The 10,803-nt window shown below is 35.1% G+C and overlaps 1 pseudogene across 2 annotated transcripts; it reads left to right on the plus strand.

Moving 5' to 3' along the window:
• Positions 1 to 5,114: 5,114 nt before the first annotated feature.
• Positions 5,115 to 9,883, plus strand: LOC149250291 (putative polyamine transporter At1g31830 pseudogene; annotated as a pseudogene). Of its 2 annotated transcripts, XR_016266822.1 has the most exons (3): positions 5,115 to 7,206; positions 7,294 to 7,355; positions 9,384 to 9,883. The product of XR_016266822.1 is annotated as a putative polyamine transporter At1g31830 pseudogene, transcript variant X2 (transcript). The 2 variants fall into 2 exon arrangements; XR_016266821.1 differs by lacking the exon at positions 7,294 to 7,355 and having other exon boundaries at positions 5,116 to 7,206.
• The last annotated feature ends 920 nt before the right edge of the window (positions 9,884 to 10,803 follow it).

Here is a 10,803-nt window from a genome sequence, read left to right on the forward strand (position 1 = left end):
ACGTTGAATTTTTTTATTTGTAATGATCATGGTAGTGAAAAGTCGACTATTCCTAAATCCACCTCTATAGAAAAGTTAATGCCCCTGACATGCGAGGGCGAGAGCTACATATAACACGCGCCGTTTTTTTTTCTTTCTCTAATCATCACAGCGCGCATTATATATGGCTATCCCCGCATGTCAGGGGCATTAACTTTTCTATAATGGTGGATTTAAGAACCGCCGTGAAAAGTCTATGTTTTAGTGACACACGAATGTTGTATTTAGAGTTTGGAAAGCCAATGTTTTTAATCCCAATGCAGGGACCATCTTAAACATTAATCCCAACGCAGCCACCACCTTCAAGGATATCAACTAAGTCACCAATTCGACAATTTTAAAGTTAAACACAAATTTAACAATTATATATATATATATGAATGGTTGTAATTCTGTTTTTTATATATATTACAAAATTTAAATTATATATATATATATGTATGGATGGTTGTAATTCTGTTTTTTATATATATTACAAAATTTAAAGATTAAAACATATAGATATAATTGAAATATTATATTGTTTATAAATATATATAATTTTTATAATTTTAAATATATATATATATATATATATATATATATAAAATAATAATAAAATTTAAAAATTAAATTATTTTATAATATACATATTTTTAATATATTTAATTAAATCTTATATTTTACTATAATTATATACACAAATAAAATAAATAATAACAAAGATATATATATATAATTTATTTATTTAGATTTTTTTATATATTTATTTATTTTTTTATATTTTTTCTAAATATTACATTTATATTATAATTATTTATAAATTTATAATTTAAAAAAATAATATATATATATATATATATTCAAAAATAATAAATGATAACACAATTTAAAAAATAAAATATTTTTTTAACTCACGAGTTTTTTTGTATATTTATTACACTTTTATGATAATGTTTATAATTAAATAAATTTATACAATTTAAGTATATATGGCGTAAATAAAAAATAAAAAAATAACATATTAAAATTATTGATAATAGTTGTTTTTTGGAAAAGAATTAGGTAGAGTAGTTACATTATAATAGAAATGAAAAATATTATTAAAAAAAGATAATCTTCCATGTAAATTAACAACACAATTCTCAACATTCTCCAAAACTAACTTAACTTGTATTGATCTCTATAGTTGTTAAGTTTCACATTAAGAAACAACATTAAATTTGACATTTATAAACAAAAGACGACATTCCAACCTAATTTTTTTTTTAATAAAACAAATATATTTAGTATTTAAATTTTTTATTATTATTATTAACACATTTATTGTGATTTATAAAAAAATTGAAATAGATTTCAATAAAATTTTAAACAAATTTCATATTTTAGATTTTAAGCTTCTGTAGAAGTTTTTTGTAGTTCCATGATCCGGATTATCCACAGTTTTCAGTTCATTCTGCCAATGTTTCAAACCCCAAAGGGGGTCCATCATCAGGACAAATTAGAAAGAAATATGGGGTCCATCATCAGGACAAATCAGAAAGAATATTTCTTTCTGATTTGTCCTGATGATGGACCCCCTTTGGGGTTTGAAACGTTGCAAAATGAACTGAAAACTGTGGATAATCCGGATCATGGAACTACAAATTTCATATTAGTGTTTGGTTTATTAATATTCTGTTTAAAAAATTATAAACCTCATTGAATAAATTCAGCTAATAATAAAATTCAGTGAACTTCAAATTTAATTAATTTTATTTACCAAATAACTTAAGGTATTATCAGCAACATCACTCTCTGCTTACACTGAAATGCTAAAAGACTGCCATCATATTTGGCCTGAAATACTTGGGTTTTTATTTAAAACTTGTGGGCTACTCATCTGCTGACTGGATGTAGATTCATGACCGGTACTTCATGAGAATTGCTGGATGGGAATTTAAATGTCTTTCTATGGCTGGGAGAGCAATTTTAACTCAAGCAGTTCTTGTCCAATTAATGGTCTACTGGGCTCATCTATTTTTCATTCCTGTAAATATAATCCACAAACTAAACAGATTAACCGCAAATTTTATCTGGGGGGGACAAAGAGAAAAGAAGGTTCCACCTTACTAAACTCTCAAATTTGACTCGTCCAAAAAAATTGGGGGGCTGGGGAATCATGGACCTTAAAATGTTTCACATAGCACTCCTTTGCAAATCCTTATGGAAAGGAGTCATAGGGGATAGTCTTTGGAGCAATGCCATCAAATCGAAATATATGGACAACAGAGACATATCCTACTGGTATAGACAAGGGACAATAGGATCTTCTCAGGGATCAGCCATATGGAGAAGCTTTCGAAAAATTGAACATTTTTTTCTTCAAAATCTGGTATGGAGTTTTCAATCGGGGAAAAATATCATTATAGGACTTGATCCCATCGTGGGAGGTGACGAGGAAATATCCTTTTCTCAGTAGTTACTTTGGGCCTTACAGCAAAAAGGGATCTTCTATTGGGAGCAGACCATCGATAGATGGGTGGGGTCTCTTCCTATATGGAAATCGGCCTCGATGATGGACCTCAACGATGATCTGGCTCTCCAATGGAATCAGATTACTTGGTCTATGAGGAATAGGGGAATTTTCAAATCTGAGGCAGAGGATAAACTAATCTGGAAGGGGTATAGGGGAAGGTCGACTGTATATGTGAAGGATATCTATCTACAGTTTCAACAGGACAGTTCAACAAGATAACATTTTCCCTATTATCTTTTGGAAATCTGGTTGCCCCCATAAGATTATCATCTTTGCATGGCTTGTTTTCCACAATAAGAACCTAACGTGGGATAACCTTCTAAAAAGGAACTGGAGTAGACCTGCGATCTGTGCTATTTGCAAAGAGAACGAAGAAAACAACATTCACATTTTCCTAAACTGTCTTCAATCGCAAGGGATATGGAAGAATCTGGCAAACCATTTCGGAATCAGTAGGATTTCTTTTCTCTCACTCAAGGGAGCTTTTGAACAGTGGAGCAATCTAAAATAGGACTGGAGGCCTATTCCGCTATTAACCTTATGTGCTATATGGAAATGGAGGAATAGGGTCCTCTTTCAAAACAAGAAGGAAAATTATAGCTCTATTTATGAATCCATTCTCTCCTAGTACTACGCTTGTCATTCCTCCATTATTTCTCAGCGATTTGGAAAGCTGAAGGCAAAAAATCTTGATCCCACGGGCGTTCCTCGTGCTTATTTTGATGGGGCGGCTCAAAATGGTATTTGTGCATGTGGTGTCTTTATTATCCCTATGGAGAACCAACATATCAACATTTTTTGGCATGGTGGTAAAGGGTCAAACAACAAAGCAGAGGCAATGGCATTGACTGGTCTCCTAAAATTTTGTGACTATCTAAACATACATGATTTGCAAATATTCAGTGATTCAAGGCCATAATTGACCATGTTAAGTCTATTCATTCCATAAAAAATCTCAATCTTTCCGGGTGGCTGAACAGAATAGACTCTATCTGGAAATCTCGAAAAGACTATTCTATAAACCATATCGATAAAGCAAAAAACAAAGTTGTTGATTCTCTGTCAAAAAAAAGTCTTTCTTCACAAAACGAATTCTGGAAGATGAGCATATCAGTGGGGGATGAATTGCACCATATCCAGGGTTTCATTCTGCCGGGTACTTAATTCACTTTCATGTCTCTTCGATTCTGGTATGTATCAAGTACCCCATTATTTTTTCCCTATTCTGCTTAGCACTTGATGTTTTCTGATCCTGCTTACTTTTGTTGATCCATACAATGCCTTCATTCTATCCTATACATTTTAGATGAGGTTTTGTCTTTATGAGCTCCAATTATACTATTTCTCTGTATTGACTTGATTGCCTTATCCAGCTTAACTTATGGGTTATCATAACCGTCAAATATTGTACTGTTTTCTCTTGATAAATGAATAGTAATCTATCATTTTTCTTTTGAAAAAAAAAAAAAACAAACAAAAAAAACAAACTAAAACTAAACTACCATATATGTAGTTTTAACTGCAAAAACCCATTGAATAAACATGTTACTTGATAAATCGTGTCTTCCATATTACTTGTGTCACATATTACAATTTAATGCTCTAGGATACCAATGGTTTTCACTTTTCCAGCACCATCGTTTATAAAAACTCACTCAATACATTGCATATCAACGCAGTTATTTCTATAACAAATGCCAATATCACATTGAACCACTTTCCAATGGTATTTAATTTTATCAGCGTTGTTAATCATTTTCTTTTAATAGGTGTTGTTTAGTTATTTTATCTTTTGAAGCTTGTTTTCAATGGTCAAATATTATTATTTAAAATTAAGAAAAAAAAAATATACATATGTATCATTCTAATAATTTTTTACCAAATTCTAAATAAATTTGATATTAAAATATATGGAAAAATATTTAAATATAAATATAATTTTTTACCAAATTCTAAATAAATTTGATATTAAAATATATGGAAAAATATTTAAATATAAATAAAGGAGATTTTAAGTAGATTTAAAAAATACACTTAAAACATATGGTTATTGATTAAATTTGTTTATTTACACTTAAAAATGCAATAAAAATTCATGACTTATAACATTAATCAAGTTGTTAGCTTGTTAGTCTAGATTCATAGCAGAAGATCAAAAGAATATGAAGATAAGTTAAAATTGTTATTTTCGGGAATTTTAGGTTTTTAGGCTGCTCAGAGGCTGAACATAAATAAGATCAATGACATTGTCAAGACTCAACTAAAAATTCCGAAAAAAAATATAAAAATAAAGTAAAATTGTTTTTCAGGAGAAAGTACATTCCCGTTGAAGAAGCATCATAACACATATCGCCTAAGCGAACAGATACGTTATTACCAATACAAATATCGCAGCAGATATACCTCATCTCAGATACAAATATACTACAGCACAGATCCCGCAAGATTCGAACGCGGCTGTGCAAACCAACCGCCCGACCGACACATCACGCACTCACGTGCAAAATAAAGCAAAATTGTTATTATCTGAATTCCTTACATTACTCAAACCGAATAAACGTAATTAAAATCAATCATTCATTCAGATATAATAAAGCCTTTACTCAACATCTGTGTCAATTATTTACGAATCCTTCTGCACCCTTAAAACAATTGCTGGCCAGGTTTACCGTTTGCATTGGACCTCAATGCAAAACGTGTAACTTTCTGTCGCAACCGTTCAGTATTGGTGGGTTTGTGGCTTTGGCTTTGTGAAAGAAGTAAGTCAATTTTAATCATATAAAGATTGCGAAGCAATCGTAGTTGGGCCTGGTTCATCACATGTTTTCTTGATTAACTCTTCAAAACCTCTTCATGGGTGCAACGTATGATTGTTAAATTTTTTCAGCCAGAGTGCTTTTCCAGGTTAATAAACCAAATGACTGTACCTTTTAGGAGAAGGTAAGGATTATAGAGTATATAGCTCCAATTAGGGAAAGATCAGCAGGATTGTAGTTTCAGGTAGTTGGTCAGAGTGGGGCTCAGTTTCTATATGATAATTAAGTCAGATTATATGGATAACTTTGTGAGGCCTGAACCATCGTCAAGCTATTTGTTCGTGATAAAAGGAGTATTGTGGAGGATATGTCTTTTTGAGAGCGGATGACCTAATTTGAAAGAAGCTATTCGACTGCAGAGGAAAGAATGGGGGAAACCTCTGATCTAGAGGAGGCAATAAGAAGAAACTCAGAAGTGCCAACATTTCCTACCCTGCGGAAGATTTCCTTAATACCCCTTGTGTTCCTGATATATTATGAGGTGTCGGGAGGGCCTTTCGGTGTTGAGGATTCAGTGAAAGCCGGGGGTCCTCTGTTAGCGCTGTTGGGATTCATTGTTTTCCCCATCATATGGAGTATTCCTGAGGCCCTTGTGACGGCAGAGATGGGGACCATGTTTCCTGAAAATGGTGGGTATGTTGTGTGGGTGTCTTCTGCCTTTGGGCCATTTTGGGGATTCCAGCAGGGATGGATGAAGTGGCTGAGTGGGGTGATAGATAATGCCCTGTACCCGGTTCTGTTTCTGGACTATCTCAAATCAGCAATACCCGCACTGGGTGGGGGACTGCCTAGGGTCATCGCTGTTCTGCTATTGACAATTGCGCTTACATATATGAACTACAGGGGCCTGACTATTGTGGGCTGGACTGCAGTTTGCTTGGGGGTGTTTTCCCTGATGCCCTTCTGTGCCATGGGATTGATATCAATCCCAAAATTGGACCCTGCAAGGTGGTTGGTGGTGGACATGAAGGATATAGATTGGAACCTTTATTTGAATACTCTGTTCTGGAATCTGAATTATTGGGACTCAGTCAGTACTCTTGCAGGAGAGGTAGAGAATCCCAAGAAGACCTTTCCTAAGGCACTCTTCTGGGGCATGTTGTTGGTGGTGATGGGCTATTTTATCCCCCTCCTCACGACAATTGGTTCGGTGGAGCTTGATAGAAGCCAATGGGATGATGGCTATTTTGCAGACATTGCAAAAATCCTAGGCGGGGTTTGGCTGAGATGGTGGATAGAGGCAGCTTCTGCTCTCTCAAATATGGGGATGTTTGAAGCAGAAATGAGCAGCGATTCATTTCAGCTGCTTGGGATGGCAGAGAGAGGAATGCTACCTGAAGCTTTCGCCATCAGGTCCCGGTTTGGTACCCCTGTGTTGGGTATTTTATTTTCAGCCTCTGGTGTGCTTTTGCTGTCATGGATGAGCTTCCAAGAAATCATAGCTGCAGAGAATTATTTATACTGTTTTGGCATGTTTTTGGAATTTGCAGCTTTTATATGGTTAAGAATCAAGAATCCAACAATGCCTCGACCCTACAAGATTCCTCTTGGGACTGTGGGAGTAACTTTAATGTGCATTCCTCCTTCCGCGCTGTTATGTGTGGTGTTGGCAATTGCATCCTTAAAAGTCATGATTGTCAGCATCACTGCTGTTCTCATTGGCTTCCTCTTTTATCCAGGCCTTGAATACTTGAAAAACAAGAATTGGATGAGGTTTTCCAGTAGTCCAAGTCGTCCTGAGAATATAGAGCGTCGATGTGTTGCTGCCTGTGCGGACCAAAATGTGGACGGAGCTTCTGAGCATTTGTTAGGACATGGGGAGTAGGCATGCCTGCAATTCCTGCCCTAGTACATGTAAGTCCAAGTTGTTAGATGTTTAAAATAAATACTTGATTTTACTGATCTGGCTGCTAGTCCTTATGCTTACATCATTTAATATAGCTTGGTGCCATGCTGATTCTTAAGGACGGGATCCATGCCCTCATAGCCACATCCTCCTGGTGGTATGTTTCCTGTTATAGACTAAACAAAGACAATTCATTGATTCTTATATATTTGTTTATTTCTGTGTTAGCTCATCTAAGATAAAAATGCCAACAAGAAGAGAGAGTATTTTAGTATTTTATTTTTAGGTTTAATAATTAGTGGGAGAATCCATTCAGTACACGTGACCATGGACTTGTGAAAGCAAGTGACAGTGGGGAGGGACAGGAATGTCACTTGGCAAAGTCAAACTTGGTTGGGGTGACGACAACACCCCACCTTAACAAACCAAACAAGCCCCAGTGAATCTATATCACAATTTTCTAAAACAATTAGTATTAGAATCCCATAATGTGTGGGGTTTCAATAAAGGAAACTGAAAGAAATGGTTTTGGCTAGGACAAGCACTGACATCCGGTCTTAAGGTCCATCACATGTGATTAGTGAAGTTTTTTCATAAGTTCATTATGAAGACTGGTTTGTTTTGATTCACTTCTAAGAGATGCTGGGGCTTTACCTACTCTTCTGGTAGAATTCACTGAATCTATAGATTGGTATAGATTGGGGGTAGAGATGCATGTGATCGGAATATCTGTAACAGTTCCTTCCTTACAGCATGCCTGTAGCCATGATTGATGAAGGTAGGTTTTGCAAAGAGTACTGGTTTGCAATTCTAATCAGTGCCAATATTTCCGAGGATTGAAGATGACCCTAGTTTTGAGTAAATTGTATAATAATGTAATGCCACTGACAAATTCCTAGGCCAATGGCCATCCAAACAGAAAGGTAAATCTTCGACTTGATTAATATGTTTGGATTTTGAAATCATTATCTTTGCCTGCTGAGAGAGGGTTCTTGTTCAAAACTATACAAGTTCATTGGAATCTAAGCTAGAAAGATGAAATTGCGATTGCTTCTTTCAGTTACATTTTGATCATTCTCAGTATCTCGAGTCATCACTATGGTGGAGCTGCCAATTGCCTGTCCATAAGAAGCAATCCTCCCTTAATTGTTGGCAAATCTTTCAATATATCTATTGGCAAATTTAACTGTTTTCTTTGTCCTCTGAAAGATGCTTTGAGATGGAACATAACAATTTCCCTACAACCTGATGAATTTTCTTGATTGAATTTCTCCTTAGCCAACAATTACTTCTCATCCTATCATGCCCAAACCACAAAATTATACTTGTATCAGGTTTTATTCGTCTAGGAATGCAATGCATTACTTCCCGTATGGATACCGAGCTTCTATACATAACCATTCACAAACATATGATGTTCTTAACTGACAGTATCAGGTTAGCTACCTATTTGTTCATGCATTGTTCTTTGTAACCTAATTGCAAGGTACTTATCAGTTCCTCCTTACATGGAACCTAGTTTTTTAGCCTTTGGAAATGTGCAAAACGACAAATGTGAATTGTCGTCATGGTTTTCAGGTCCCATCTGTGGAATCTCATTATTTGGCAATAATTGCCTTTAGCTTTTGGAAATGTGCAAATCTACAAATGTGAATTGTTTCAGGCACCACCATCTGTGAAATCTTTGTCATTTGGCATTAATTGCCTTTATGTGAAAACTGTTAGGGTCCAGGGATATTCCAATTCATTCATTTGTTACTTTCCCTTGGACAACAATGCTTTTGAATGGACTGCTGCCCTTCTACGTCATTAAAACAGTTCCTCCTTACCTGGAACCTAGTTTTTTAGCTTTTGGAAATGTGCAAAGCTACAAATGTGACTTGTTGTCAATGGTTTTATACTTGTACCATGCCCAAACAACAAAATTATACTTGAATCAGGTTTTATTCGTCTAGGAATGCAATGCATTACTTCCCGTATGGATACCGAACTTCTATACATAACCATTCACAAACATATGATGTTCTTAACTGACAGTATCAGGTTAGCTATCTATTTGTTCATGCATTGTTCTTTGTACCCTAATTTGCAAGGTACTTATCAGTTCCTCCTTACATGCAACCTAGTTTTTTAGCCGTTGGAAATGTGCAAAATGACAAATGTGAATTGTTGTCATGGTTTTCAGGTGCCATCTGTGGAATCTCATTATTTGGCAATAATTGCCTTTAGCTTTTGGAAATGTGCAAATCTACAAATGATTGTTTCAGGGACCACCATCTGGGAAATCTTTGTCATTTGGCATTAATTGCCTTTATGTGAAAACTGTTAGGGTCCAGGGATATTCCAATTCATTCATTTGTTACTTTCCCTTGGACAACAATGCTTTTGAATGGACTGCTGCCCTTCTATGTCATTAAATCAGTTCCTCCTTACACTGGAACCTAGTTTTTTAGCTTTTGGAAATGTGCAAAGCTACATATGTGAATTGTTGTCAAAGGTTTTCAGGCACCATCTGTGGAATCTTGTAATTTGGCAATAATTGCCTCTAGCTTTTGGAAATGTGCAAAGCTGCAAATGTGAATTGTTGTCAATGGCTTTCAGGCACCATCTTTGTAATCTTTGTCATTTGGCAATAATTGTCTTATGTGAAAACTGCCAGGGTTCAGGGATGTTCCTCTTCATTCATTTGTTACTTTACCTTGGTCAACAATGTTTTTGCATGGACTGCTGCCCTTCTATGTCATTAAATCAGTTCCTCCTTACTTGGAACCTAGTATTTTAGCTTTTGGAAATGTGCAAAGCTACAAATGTGAATTCAAGTCAATGGTTTTCAGGCACCATCTGTGGAATCTTGTCCTTTGCTAATATTTGCCTTTAGCTTTTGGAAATGTGCGAAGCTACAAATGTGAATGGTTGTCAATGGCTTTCAGGCATCCTCTATGGAATCTGTCATTTGGCAATAATTGCCTTTATGTTAAACTTGTTAGGGTCCAGGGATATTCCTATTCATTCATTTGTTACTTTCCCTTGGACAAGAAGTTTTTTGCATGTGGACTGCTGCCCTTCTATGCCATTCAAAGTCCATTAAACTCCATCTCCAGCAACCATTTTCCTTATTGATTTTGTGTGGTACATAGAATTTCATTTTTTGACCAATAGTGGTTTTTAATTTACAAGAATTATAAAATGCATCTGATGTTATGTATGATTTTGGTTCTAAAAATGCTTTTTATTTAGTTGATAAGTTGAAATAGCAAGCACTTCATCACATCCAGTGAGTGCTAAAACGCTTCTAACAAGAATTCCTCTCCAAATCAGTTACCTGATGTATTGCTTTATACAAAGAAATTTTCCATCTCTGAACTGTCTATTAAATAATATGGTAGAATGCTTTGTCTCTGCCAACTTTTTAACTACACTTGCCTGGATGAATTCCAGTGATGCCTAAGTTCTATTTCCAGTGAATTTATGAGGTTACAATTTCTTCCAGAAAAGGGTTCAAATCTTGATATAATTGTATGTTAACAAGTCGAGTGCAATGGGTATGCTACTATGCAGTATGTAAAAGACAACGCTGAACTCTGTCCAAATTCTGTTGTGACCGA

This window comes from Pinus tabuliformis, chromosome 7, assembly GCF_031772625.1.
Source record: "Pinus tabuliformis cultivar Carrire ecotype Pingquan chromosome 7, CPIR1, whole genome shotgun sequence".
Classification (NCBI taxonomy): domain Eukaryota; kingdom Viridiplantae; phylum Streptophyta; class Pinopsida; order Pinales; family Pinaceae; genus Pinus; species Pinus tabuliformis.